We start from the raw sequence: 13,687 nt of genomic DNA, 5'->3' as shown, positions 1-13,687 counted from the left end.
TCTTTTAATTAAATTGTTGAACTTTTCTCCAACAAATCCATGTTAGAAATAAAGACTGCATACATAATTAAGTGTGTGGCTTAGGAGGTCACACAAGTGAGAACTTAAATGGATATGTTACTCACTACCCGTAGTAATCCAACTAAGGTATAAGAGCAATACTCGTCACCCATAGGTAATTAATTTAAGGGATAAGAGCAAAACAAGAAAAACTTCTTGTTCTCAAGCCAAAGGCTCAAATAAGTTATGAATCAACCAAGTCTTATTTTTTCATTCATCATAGCATGCTCATATAATTTGAGCATGAAATAACTCTCCAAGCATGAGTAATTTCTTAAACTTATTGGAAATACAACATAATAAAGTTGTAGGAACTAGAACTTTGACTCTTGGAACCTTTGTCACATTAAGATTCATAAAAACCTAGGAACTAAGAAATGCAATAATGAAAATTATGAGACATTGAAAATATGAGAATATAGTTGGTTGTAGGTCTCCATGTTTCGATTATTTTCAAAGTTGCCGAATGAAGGGCTTTCAAGGAATGCTCTGGCATCAATGAGCCAACAATCTTTAGTTTAGTTCATAGGCTTGTTCAATGTGACAATTTCTCCAGATAACCAACGTACCTTATGTTAGAATGGAGTAATTAATGATTTAACTACTTCTCTGATCACCTTAACAGAGCTCCCACCTCTCCCAACAGCCTTCCTAGCTTCTTTTCTCACCTTCTTGGCTCTCTCTCTCAGCTTCTCATTTGTCATCAACTCTACAATCTTCTTCTCAATCTCTTCTCCTTTCACAATACCATTGGGACCCCAATCCCAGTTCCTCTCCCACAGTCCCAATCCCGCATCCTCCATGACCTGTGTATTCAGCCTTTAATCACCATGTTGTGGCCAGGCAAGCATTGGGACTCCCCGTAGAGCCGCTTCCATCACCGAGTTCCATCCGCAGTGACTTAAGAACCCTCCGATGGCAGGATGCCTTAGAATCTCCTGTTGGTCCACCCACCCTTTTATGACCAGCCCCTTATTCTCTGTCTTCTCCAAGAAGGAATGATTCAGAAAGTGTTCCGCATCCTCTTGGTCATCCTTATCCACTTTACTGGTTTTTAGGACCCAGAAGAATCTCCACCTTGTCTTCTCCTGCCCTTCTTCCAACTCTCGTATCTGATCTCTGGACATCGCCGTTCTGCTCCCAAAGCTTATGTAGACCACAGATTCAGCTGGCTGATTTTTCAGCCATGATCTGTATTGATCCCCATCATCGTCACGTGGAAAATGATATGGTTCTAATGGCTCTATGGGCAGAATGGGGGGCAAGCTTTTAATCACCCTATCTTTGTTGAGAGCGGCAAGTGTAGATGCTTCGAACCACTCAAAAGTGTTCATCAAGATTCCTTTGGCCTCTGATAGAGCTGGAGAGTTTGCTGTAATAATCGATGTCAGAAGATGACTGGAATCATGGAAAACCGGTGGGATGCTTGACATTGCCATGGGTGGCAATCCCGGTATCTTGACTTCGGTGGAAGTTGTATTGAACTCAACAGGGTTCGATGCCAGCATTGGAAGGTATGCCATGAGCGAGAGGAAAGTGACTGAGGTGGTGGAAAGAATATAAATAGGGAGGTCAAGGGTTTTAGCAATTGGAGCAACCTTGGCAACTAGAAAGAAGTCCACAAATATAGCGGAAAAAGGTGGGGATGATGAAGATAACAGTGGAGGGAGAAGATAGATTGACTGATTGATGAGATGCATCTGGACAAAGAAAGGGTCAACTGGAGCGGAATCAGCTTGCCGGGAGCTAGGAGTAAGCTGGAGTTCAAGATGATTGATTTTGGGATTGTGGCGAAAGAATGAGGATATGTGGTCTGACTCGGCGATGGACACGGTGGGTCGAGCTGTAATGACCGTAACGATGCTGTCTTGCTCCGCCAGCATTGCCGCGAACCGGAGGAATGGCATCAAATGGCCCACTCCAGCACTGGGGAACAGAGCAATGTGAGGAGGTCGTGGTGTACTCATTGCTACAGGGAGTTCTTGGATGATGAAGAGACTATAGAAAATTGCCAAATAGATGCTGAAAGGGGTTTTTTTTTTATAGTAAATGAAACAGTTTATTTGCCGACCATTCGTTTGTGTTTTCTATTTTATAAGCGAGAGAGAAACGAAGAATGAATGTTGGGTTTTCTTCGGCCAGAAGTGTAGGTGGGTTCGTGTAGTCACGTGATGGATTAGGTGAGAATTATCTCAGTGTGTATTGCGAATTGGAAACAAAGGATTATATGTAATCTTGTGTTTACGATTTATGTAAAATGACATAAATGACTTTATTTTTTTTTAGTTTGTAAAACTAAGGGTATCCTAAAGCACATACTCAAAGGTAAAAAGAAATAGTGTAATTTATTTTGCCAAATTGTCATTTTAAAGAAACTTTCACAGGATAGGAAGCTGAAGCGAACCTTGGGTTTTAACTTTTCTATTAATTTTACATACTGTACATAGCTGATAATATGTTAGTTCAATTTTATCTTATTAGTAATATGTTCTAGATAATTTTAATAATCCTCTTTATATACATGCTAAATCATATTTAAAATACACGATTTAGTGAAAATTATGGATTATGCGTATTAACATTTAATTTTTATATACCGATTAAAAAAAAATCAAATGCACAATCAAACAATCTGGCCAGGTTGCGGCATTTTGCAGGATCAATCAATGGGCCCCAGCCAGCCCGTACAATTTTAGAATTTTTCACTATGTATAAAATTCAAGGGGCAAAATAATTATACTTATTATGGTAGGACATATGTATCTCAAACTTTTTTCCCTCCTACTAATGCCCCCAAACTTAAAGTAGTGATCCAAAATGCCTTTCGTCACAGTTTCCACCATGATGGCTGTTAAAAATCCGACGCAAGAGCATCCGTAAACACCAAGAGAATTTCTAACTCTAAATAAGTCCACATGGGGTTTTTAAGGATTATTATGGATGGAAGTCTAACAGAAGATATATTTGTGTCATCAGTATAAGTTTAGGATATTGGCCAGACGGAAAAAAGGTTTTGGGTAATAGTGACTCATGAAGAAAGTTTAGGATTTTTTATAATCTTATTGTACTTTTACGAGGGCAGAGAGCCCTCGCCCAGCTAAAGGCGTCGCCATGAAGTGTGAGTGATGCAGAAGGGAAGATATAATTAGTTCATAGGAGAGGCGTCAAGGTGGTTTGTGTTAGGAGTTTTATGATAGAAAGATTATACTCTTGGGAGCTCTGAAGGCAGGGTTGGCCTCTCGTGTACAAACTGGTCGGGAGCTGATATCGCTTTCCTGATGAGGCCATGGTAGGCCGAAACTAGTTGTTGTGTCTAAAATGTTCCGCATATCTCGTTCAAGGGACTGGATGCCCGAGCTAAGCTGGATGTAGTACAATTCGATACGAGAATGTTATTCACCGTATTGTTCTTAGGAACAACAATTGAATGAAGGTTGGCCTAGGGTCATTTCGACTCGTTAGGCGTAGCACAGGCTATTCCGCGGCCAAAGAACTATCGGTCCGTGACACATTATTGCCCTTAGACCCGAGACCTTCCTTTTTTTTTTTTTTCAATTTGTCTTTGTTAGATGATCCTTTACGATACCACCAACAAGGCCAACCAAACATGCTTGTTCGTGCATGTTTATAAATGTTATTACGTCACGTTGTTGTTGGGAAGGTGTTGGTCTCTACTGAGTTAAATACGTCACTGGGGTTTGCCCCAGTGACCATCCTTCCTACTTGGGAAGGGGGATGTGGGGAGTTCGAATCCCCATCTTTTCAGGGACGGTTAGGGGTGGGGACGTGTAGTTTCAGATGTGAGTTTTAACTTCCACGCCCTGCAAGAGACAGGGCAAAAGTCTGAGAGTGAGTTGAGAGTTAGAGTAGGACAGATAAAAAAAATAAAATAAAAAATACACTGCTTGAAAGCCGACGCTGTCATCAATTCTAAGAAAAAGGGAGAACGGAGTTTAATGATGACACGACGAGTAATGTCTTGGTCTATTGCGAGCCTTATGTTTTTCCAATAATGGCCAATAACAGAATTTATAATTTTTTTGTCAGTATGAACGCTTATCAATACGATTTTTCCAACTCTTCATGTATTCATTTAATAGTGGAATGAATATGAAACATTGAGTGTACCAATGTTTTGTTAAAGAGACATTAACCATTGATTACCCTTTTACCAACTTTGTTATTTGTTGTCGAAAGTTTTGTTGGGTTTAGTAATTTCACCTTTGATGAATGGAATGAGTCCATGTTCTTCTTTGGTCGTTGCGCATTGAGTAGAGGAAGACTTCGAGATCACACAATACCAAATTACATAGAAGGTCTTGTTACAAATTGCCTACAATGTTCTAGTTAAGGGCATCATTGAATAGAATAACATGCACATAGACGAGTTAGAGTATTTTGAACTATATTAATGCATTTGGACAATGAAAAAGGAAAAGAGAAGGACCCTTTTCGAACACACACGTGTATAACATTGAAAAATATCTTAATCAAATCGGATAAATCATAATATTTATTTCTATATGAATATGATTATCTTTGGAAAAATTAATTATAGGTTCTTTTTGCCTTCACATTTTGATCTCTGACAAACTAGACCCATTAAGAGATTACATATTGAAGTGTGATTTGTCTATACCTCATGCTAATATTCATTGCAGTGAAAGTTAAAAAAAAAAACTGATTGATTAGTAGGTTTTTTTTTTCTCTATTAAAGTATTCCACATTGCTTGCTTATGGGGTTATATGTTCATTTCTTGCTGAGAAGATAATGTGCTACTTAATTGGTTTTCAACGAGTCGTTAACCTAATGTTCAAGGAGAAACTAGCGCTAAATGGTCGCTCTACCTAAGCTTTTATCCTTAGATAACTGCTATATTTTCACCAAGCCGAATGAGTGCCATTTAAGCAAGCCTAGGCCATAACATCGGACATCGTAAAAGCCTTGAATGATGCTTTGAAAGACGTGGCGCAATCTTTTGGGTCGAAAAGCGGAAATGAAGAAAATAAATACCCTATTTTGTCTATATAAGTTTTGTCTATTTTCCCCCGACTGTTTGATAGAATTCCTGAGTGTGAATGCACGAAGAACAACTTTAGGGCGAGAGCGAAAATGAACCATATGTGAATGCATGGAATGCGCAGCCGTATGTTATGGTCAAGCGCCATCGTCGGATTTGCCTGAGTGAAAAACCAGTCTTTGGGAGCAAGCAATCACTCACCGGAAAAGAAAAGGTAAAATAAATAGAAAAAGGAGCACGCTAGTGAGAGAGTTCATTTTGACCAAAAGAAAAACAAAACACGCAAGTTAGAGAGTTCTTCTTTCCCGGTTGGGTCGCGAAATTCTCTTACTTCGACTTCATCCCTATTTATAGAATATTTAAATATTAAATCATGAATTCATATAAAATTAATAGTGATCTTATAAAATCTCACATGATATCAGACTAGATAGTCCTGAGTTCAAATATTTTCAGATCCCATTTGCCTTCCTAATTAAATATGTCAACGCTTAGTATTAGGAAAAAAAAGACCAGATACCATAATAATTATTTCTATGTGAATATGACTGTCATTTGGAAGAAAAAATTGTAGGCTCTTTCAGACATGCAACTCGCTTTAGCGACATATGACATATATTTCCATGAGTTGATCTAAGACAAAATAGACTCATTAAGAGATTTTAAATGAAGCGCAATTTATCGATACTAATGTTCATTGTGATGAAAATTGAAAAAGAACACTAATTGAACGAACGCAAATTTTGTGTGAAAGTATTCCACGCTTCTTTACTGGGTTTATATGCTCTTTATATGCATGTCATCTCCCTCCACTTAGAAATATAAGGTTTTGGGTTAGAAATTTTAACACGGTATCATAGTTAGGTTCTGCCCAAGTTTATTATGCATGTGTAGCTCCTCATTTGTCAAATTCCACGTGTTGTTTTTAACTCGTTTGAACGTGAGAGGAGGTGTTAAAGTATCTTATATCGCTTGTTTATGTACGTGCAGTCTCCCTTTCCCTTGAAATATAAGCATTCTAACACTATGCACCACAACTTTTAGATGAGATGGCACATCACATCTATGTTATTGCAGTACGACACCTCACCTACAGCGGCAAATGAAAGGACCATCCACTGCTATAACTAACTCGAGAAATAACAATTTTCACTTTTATTATGTAGCTATTTACCTATAGCCTTAGGTATAGTTAGTTAACCCCAAAAAATTTATGACAAAGCCTTTTCAATAAAGTGCCAAGCTTGACTGGTGCAACTGAAATCAAGTTTGGGACGAAAAAGGCTACTAATGTAGATGAGGGTCATGCTACTTAAGGGGAGATAATACTACACGATGTTAATTGATTGCCTAGGGATACAGGTTTGGCAAGTGAAAAAAACGATGAACATTATTATTTTCATCTTTGCCCAAACTCCACATATTAAACGTGCTAGCATATGTCTTCATCTGGTGTTTTATCCGTTATGTGAAAATAATATATTAGAGTACTTGAAATCAAAACTACTCGCTTCATTTAGTAACTTTTATTATCATAGTAGTTGGCAGTGGCCTGACAATTTTTTACATAGTGACCGAATAAGAGTTTCTAGGTCAAAATATTTTCCCTTTATTTGCCTCTATAATTGCACATTTGACACTTTAGGCTTAGGCTAAGGTTCAGTCTCTATGTGAGCAAGTTTTTCTGAGTATACAAATATTACAACTCGCCTGGCAAAGTTTATATTTTTAGAAACTGTTAGTGGTCTAACCAAGTTTTACACAATTCAAAGAATATTAAAAATTCAAAATTTATTCTTGCCCAACATATCTCATCAAATAACAACCAGGACAACCAAGTATTGATTATTTCAGAATGAAAAACTGATGACCCCAATCGAAGGCAATTGCCACAATCAATGATAATGGGCCACATAGGATTTTGTATGCGATTATATCAATTCTATCTTCATGAGATTGTATAAAATTTTCTCTCTCTTTATATATATTTAAAAGATCACACATTATTTTTCGGTTCGTTCGTTTGCGGAAATTATAACGTTTCTGGAAAATATTTTTCAGGAAGGCATCACGCCCGGTACCCCACGAAGCTTGAGCATCCCACCTTCGATCGATAAATTGCGACGTCCCGGAAGAGTCGCCGACCCACGCCCATACGAGATCAAGCACAAGCGGAAGTATAAAATAAACAAACCCAGACAATTATAATATGAGCCAAGGATAGCCATCCAATAAACAAGATTCAACGCAGAAAATATGTACATACTTATATTACTATTTTAAAACTCTTTTACAGTGTTCACGACAACCAAAAAGGAAACACCAACAGCTGGGAATAATCCAAACAGCCACTCCTCCGTTCTGCTCCATCACCACCGGGGTGCATGCTCGACGATCGCTGGATAAAAGGCGGTATTCCCAAAAAGAGGTGGTGACCTCGGCATCCTACTGCCGGGGTCTGAAAATGTTTCGGTTTACACAACCGTGAGACGATTCTCGATGAGTTCAACCCCTAAACCTAGGCTAGGCTAGCATGCAATCTCTGACCGGAAACAAACATTTAAAATCATAACACAACCATAATCATACAATTCTCGACCACGCAGTTAGACAGATCAATATATAACAATCATGGCACATACGTGGCACACACATACACGTACGCCAAACACATGCTCATGCATCGAGTCTCACTCACTCGCATGCTATTCAATGCATGTTTATGCATACAAATGTCATTGACATGTCATGCACATTTCTTTGGCCCATTGGCCCACACCGGCACACTTGCCCAATTAATTATTATTACGACTCGAGTCATCAATTTTTCATGGCCCGTGCGTCTAGCCTCGCTTCAAAGTGCATGAGGCGCAGAACCGATCGGCCCAGTGTCTCTAGCCTCGCTTCAAAGTGCATGAGGCGCAACACTTTCTCCTTGCGAACCAGCCCGCTTCAAAGTGCATGAGGATGGTCGCCTTCCGGACTTACCGGGCATCGTCCTGCTTCAAAGTGCATGAGGACGGTATCGACCCGAAGGTCCTTAGGTGATCACACGGCTCATGCTTATCTGAACCCAGCGTATAATGCTTCAGGGTATTTTAAGTGATCACATGCTCATGGCAGACACGCATTCTCGCAATATTTCATCACATGCCTCACTCTTGGCATACACAATGCGTGTCCATGTTATGCAATGCAATGCACCACGAGCACCAACATAATTCGGACACCCAATGTCACAACACGTGCTTAATTGGCCCAATTAATACCGTGTGGCCTAACGTGCGAGTCACAAATCAGCAATTCATTGTAATCAAACAATGGCCAATCGCACTCCACAAAATCAGCCACACAACATACGACATAGCAAGATCGAAATCAACCACAATTGACGTACATGATCACAACCGCATACCCGGCAATTTCACCGACGAACTCCTAAATTGGTCATTAAACCCCATTATCCTCCCCAACGATTCTCATTAATCCAATAAATTTTTCCGATAATAATTTCTACCAATCAATTCTCAACTCAGTCTCAATTACACACTCGCTATTATCTAAGCGTCCAAAATGCACCGATAACACCTAAACCATCCAAAACGCAATATCGGTCCCTAATCCGGGTTTAGGAATTTTACTCACCAAAACAAGGGTCACGACGACGGGAACGGCGGCCGATCACCGATGAACAAAGTGAAACCGGCGCGGGATTCCCTAGCGGACGCCAGGCCGGACTACGGCGGTGAAGCATCCCACCGACGTCTGACGGACAACTACACGCAGGGACAGGGAACGGTGGCCGGCGAGGCGCCGGTCACGGCGCAGCAACCGTACGGTGCAGATGAACATGACCGTACGGGCGTGAACGTGAACGACGGTCGCCGTACGGGGACGGGCGAACGGCGATGGACGTGCTTGGAGGCTGGGAGTCGAGACGGCGACGGAGCTCGCGAAGCTCGCAGACAACGGAAAATGAGAAAAAGAGAGAAAAGAGAGAAAAAGAGGGGGAAAGGGAGAGAGAAATGGACGGAACCGAGGCGAGTTGAGGCGGGGGACCAAGGGTGTCGACGGCGAGGCACGCGGCTCGGCGGCGTGCTCCGTGGCCACGGCAAGCTCCGGCAAGGCAAAATCAAGAGAGAAAAAAAAGAGGGGAGTGAGCTACGGAGGAGAGGAGGCTGTTCGCCGAATAACGAGGGTGAGAGGAGAGAGAGAGAGAGAGTTTATCTTGGTCAAACATCTAGACTAGGGTGCCAAGTGTCAAAAATCAAGCCAATGGACAATTTTGCCCTTGATCCAAAGGCTAGCATTTGCCCTAATCCAATAATTTAGGGTGAAATGGTCTTTTGTCCCTAACCATGGTTGACCACACTGGTTTAACCTTAACCAACCTTGGTTAAACCCCTAATTAAGAATAATTTTAGGAATTACTCAAAAATGGCCTAGGGGCATTTTCGTAATTTTCCGATCCCGAACCGAAATTCCAATTTTCGCACATACGCTTCCATATGTGCGTGGCCAACATAATATGACGTCGGAATCGCGAAATTCATCGCGCAAGCCCTCGAAAATCCACGTCAAAGTTTCGGAATAAAATAATATTATTTTTCCAATTTTCGTCAAATTCCAATTTTGCCAAAACGACTCCTGTATGCGTGGCCACGAAAAATAACCTTATTTGGCCTCGAAACCGACGGCATCCCGGGGCAAAATCGTAATTTTTCACCCCGGACCGAAATTTCAATTTTTACTCGTACTAACTCCACATGTGTGTGGCCGCGTAATATGACGTCATATTCCCAAAAAGTCTCTTAAGCCTTCGAAAATCGATACCGAAATCCGGGCCCAATTCCGTGAACAAAACTCGCTAAACTTTCAAATTTCGGGTCTCTCACTAACGGTAGCATTGTTTAGAGGTTACGCGTATCGACTTAGGGCTATTCGTATCGTGATGGTCTCGATCATTGAGAGAATGAGAAATTATCCTTAGTTCCCGAGGTCACAATCATTAGGTTCAAGTTCCGGATCGATTGACCACGTGCACTTTTGTCTTGCAGAATCACCTCGCGTCCCAATCGTACATCGTTGGCCTTGGCCAAACCCAATCCATTACTCTTTCCTAAGATCGGCCACGTTGGCCCAAAATATTTCCTCAACGTCTCTCGTGATCGGTATCCCTTTCGCGATAGGGTCCCTTGGCCCACGTACCATCTTCTAGTTAGCCATACCCTATTGGTTAGTATCCCGAGAGTGATCGCTCTGGTGAGACTTACTAAAATGAAATGCGAAATAATATCAGTTTCATTGATCCCGGAAATTACATCGAAATTCGGGCTGTTACAGAAGCCATCTTCTAGGAAAATGACAATACATTCCGGTATTCGGTTGAAACTTGAAAATGACATGGAAAATAATTTCCACCGTTCGGTATCCGATTGGATTTTCTAGGGAAAATTACAAAAATTCGAAATTTTGAATTATTTTTTTTATTAAATTAATTTTCTTTTCTATTTATTTTTTCTTTTTTTTTCAACTCTTTTATTTTCTTCTTCCTTGGCCAGTCGCCGGCCACGACAACAGCCGGAGGAAGAAGAAAAAAAAGGAAAAAAGAAAATTTACAAATTTAAAAATTTGATTTTTTAAAATATAAAAATGAAAAGAAAAAATAAAATAAAAGAATAAAAGAAAAATGTGTTATTTGAAAGTAAATGATGTGAAAGAAGATATGGAAAAAGCGAAAATCATTTTCCCCACTTCCAATGAAGTAAAATATTTTCCATGAAACAAATGCCGGAAAATCCAAAAAATATTTCCTTGAAAGTTATTTTTCGTAAAACGAACGGAGCCTTAATACATGTTTTTTTCCCCATATAAGATGATGATTATTCTTATAGCATATTCCTTCAATTTTCTTTACCGATCCTTTTATTGATTTTTCTTTGCAAAGTTTAATTTGACACATTGAACTCATTTTGGGTCACTTTTACACAGGGAAAATTATCTAAAAAGTCATAAACCTATTACACTTTTGTCAATTCAGTCCTAAACCTTTTAAGTTTGCCAATTCAGTCTAAACATTTTCACTTCTTGCCAATTGAGTCCATCCGGCCAATTTTGGCCGGCCGGCGTTGACGTGGCCATTGGCCGTCCGGGCAACGGTGACATGGCAATTTTTTAATATATTTTTTGAATTCTTTCTTTTTTCTTTTCTGCCCTTCTTCCCTCTGGCCGGTTCGGCGACCGGCCAGAGGTGCGGGCCGGCGAGGGTGAGCCTCGCTCGCCGCTGCCAGGCCGACCTCACCCAACGACGGCGAGGTTGAGCCTCGCCTAGATCCGGCGAGGTCGGCCTGGCAGCGGCAGGGGAGGCTCGCCCTCGCCAACGGCCGGCGGGGGTGAGCTTCACCAAAGGTTGGCGAGGTTGACCTTGTCGGCCCGTGCCTCTGGCCAGTTGCTGGACCGGCCAGAGGGAAGAACGGCAGAAAAAAAAAGGGTTAATACCACGAAAAACCCCAAACTGGTACATCTGTGACAAATTTACCTCAAGCTATTTTTTTTATCACAAAAAACCCCAAACTTGTATATCTGTGACAATTTTACCACGAACTATTTTTTTGACCACCAAAAACCCCATACTGGTACACTTGTGACAATTTTACCCCAAACTAATTTTTTGACCACAAAAAACCCCAAACTGGTACACATGTGACAAATTTACCTTAAACTATATTTTTTACCACAAAAAATCAGTTTGACCACCAAACTAATTTTTTGACCACCAAAAACCCCAAATTGGTATACTTGTAACAAATTTACCCTTCGTTAATTTTTATTGTCAAATTGCTAAGTTTGATGACACATGGTAGTTGACGGGTTTACTAGTTTGGGGTTTTATCCCTCTGTTTGTCACAAGTTTACTAATTTGTTATTTTTCGTGATATTAATCCAATTTAATGACACTAACGGAGGGTAAATTTGTTACAAATGTACCAGTTTGAGATTTTTAGTTGTCAAAAAATTAGTTTAGGATAAAATTGTTACAAGTGTACCGTTTTGGGGTTTTTGGTGGTCAAAAAATTAGTTCGGGGCAAAATTGTCACAAGTGTTCCAGTATGAGGTTTTTTGTGGTAAAAAAAATAAGTCGGGGTAAATTTGTCACAAGTGTACCAGTTTGGGGTTTTTTGTGGTCAAAAGAATAGTTCGAGATAAATTTATTACAGGTGTACCGGTTTGGCGCTTTTGGTGGTCAAAAAATTAGTTCAGGATAAAATTGTCACAGGTGTACCAGTTTGGGTTTTTCGTGGTATTAACCCAAAAAAAAAGAAACAAAGAAAAAAATATTAAAAAATTCGAAAAAAATATTAAAAATTTACAACGTTAGCGTTAGCCGGATGGCCGGCCAAAATTGGTCGGATAGACTTAATTGGCAAGAAGTGAAAAGGTTTATGACTGAATTAGCAAAAGTGCAATAGGTTTCGGACTTTTTAGATAATTTTTCCCTTTTACATGAGTTTTTCCATTGAACCTCTTTTCTTGACGAATCTCGACTCTAAAGTCCTCGATCTACACAATTTTGTGAGCAAAATAACACTAGAAGTGTCAAAAATTTTGTGTGGCACTCACTTTAGTGCCAGATCACTTAAGTGCTAAATCGGAGAAAAAATGATCACTTAAGTACCTCCGGTGATAAACTCCGACAAAAAATATTATGTGGCTTTATAGTAAAATGTTTAATATGACATAACTAAAAATGAGTCCAACATGAACTTCTAAGGTGGCTGGCTCGCTTTCCTAAACGATGTCGTACGAACCTTCTCTCAAAATAGACGGTCGTTCGTTCTTTCGTGGCTTGCGTTCTGTTCTACCCACGCTCCCTCTCCCACACACAACCACCTTGCACGGCCGCTTCTTCACCATGCCCCCACTCGCTGTAGCAAACTTTGATCTTCATCAGCATCGGTGTCACGAGCTCCTGCACCCACTTCATGCCGGCGACTCTAGATTTCCCGATGTTACACGGCAGCACCAGTTCTCTCTGGTAGCCATCCCATCAGCGTCCTAGCACATCCCAATAGCGTAAGGTATTCCAGCGAGCCCAATCTACCTCTGCCACTCTGGTAAGCCCCCCATGTCGCAAATTACCCTATCTTACTTTGTTCTGCTGTCCAAATACTTGAGGAACTCAGTTTCTGTCCTGCACGCCATCTCTGGCTTTGATCGTCAGCTACGTTACCTCTGAAAGTCTTTCCCATCAACCCACTTGAATTATTTACACTTCGACTCTGCTCTCCGTTGTAAGATTCAGTTATTAATTTCGGGGGAAAACCGAACTGGGGTTTGAATTTGGGAAAATGCTCGATTGTCTGATTTAGGGTTTATATTTAGGGCAAAACATGTAGACAATGTTGTTTAAGAGTACAGATGTTGACAGGGCACGCCGGCGAGCCACATCGGTCGAGGAAATTAATAAACTATTGCCACTTCGGATTTTTGGCAAGCCAAATCGAAATTGGCATTTAAGGGTGCGAATGATTACCATTCTGTTTCTCTGTTTTTCTATTTTTCTGTTCACAAAAACAGGTTTGGAACAGAAATCCGTTTGCTAATGC

General features: G+C 40.4%; 1 pseudogene; it reads right to left on the bottom strand.

Moving 5' to 3' along the window:
• Window positions 1-244: 244 nt before the first annotated feature.
• Window positions 245-2,072, bottom strand: LOC115680467 (UDP-glycosyltransferase 708G1-like; annotated as a pseudogene).
• Window positions 2,073-13,687: the final 11,615 nt, after the last annotated feature.

Source organism: Syzygium oleosum, unplaced genomic scaffold, assembly GCF_021117445.2.
Source record: "Syzygium oleosum isolate NSW1041296 unplaced genomic scaffold, Sole_v2.1 Sole_v2.11, whole genome shotgun sequence".
In the NCBI taxonomy this organism is placed as follows: Eukaryota; Viridiplantae; Streptophyta; class Magnoliopsida; order Myrtales; family Myrtaceae; genus Syzygium; species Syzygium oleosum.
The sequence above is the reverse complement of the archived record's forward strand: the minus strand, read 5'-3'. Positions and strand labels throughout refer to the sequence as shown.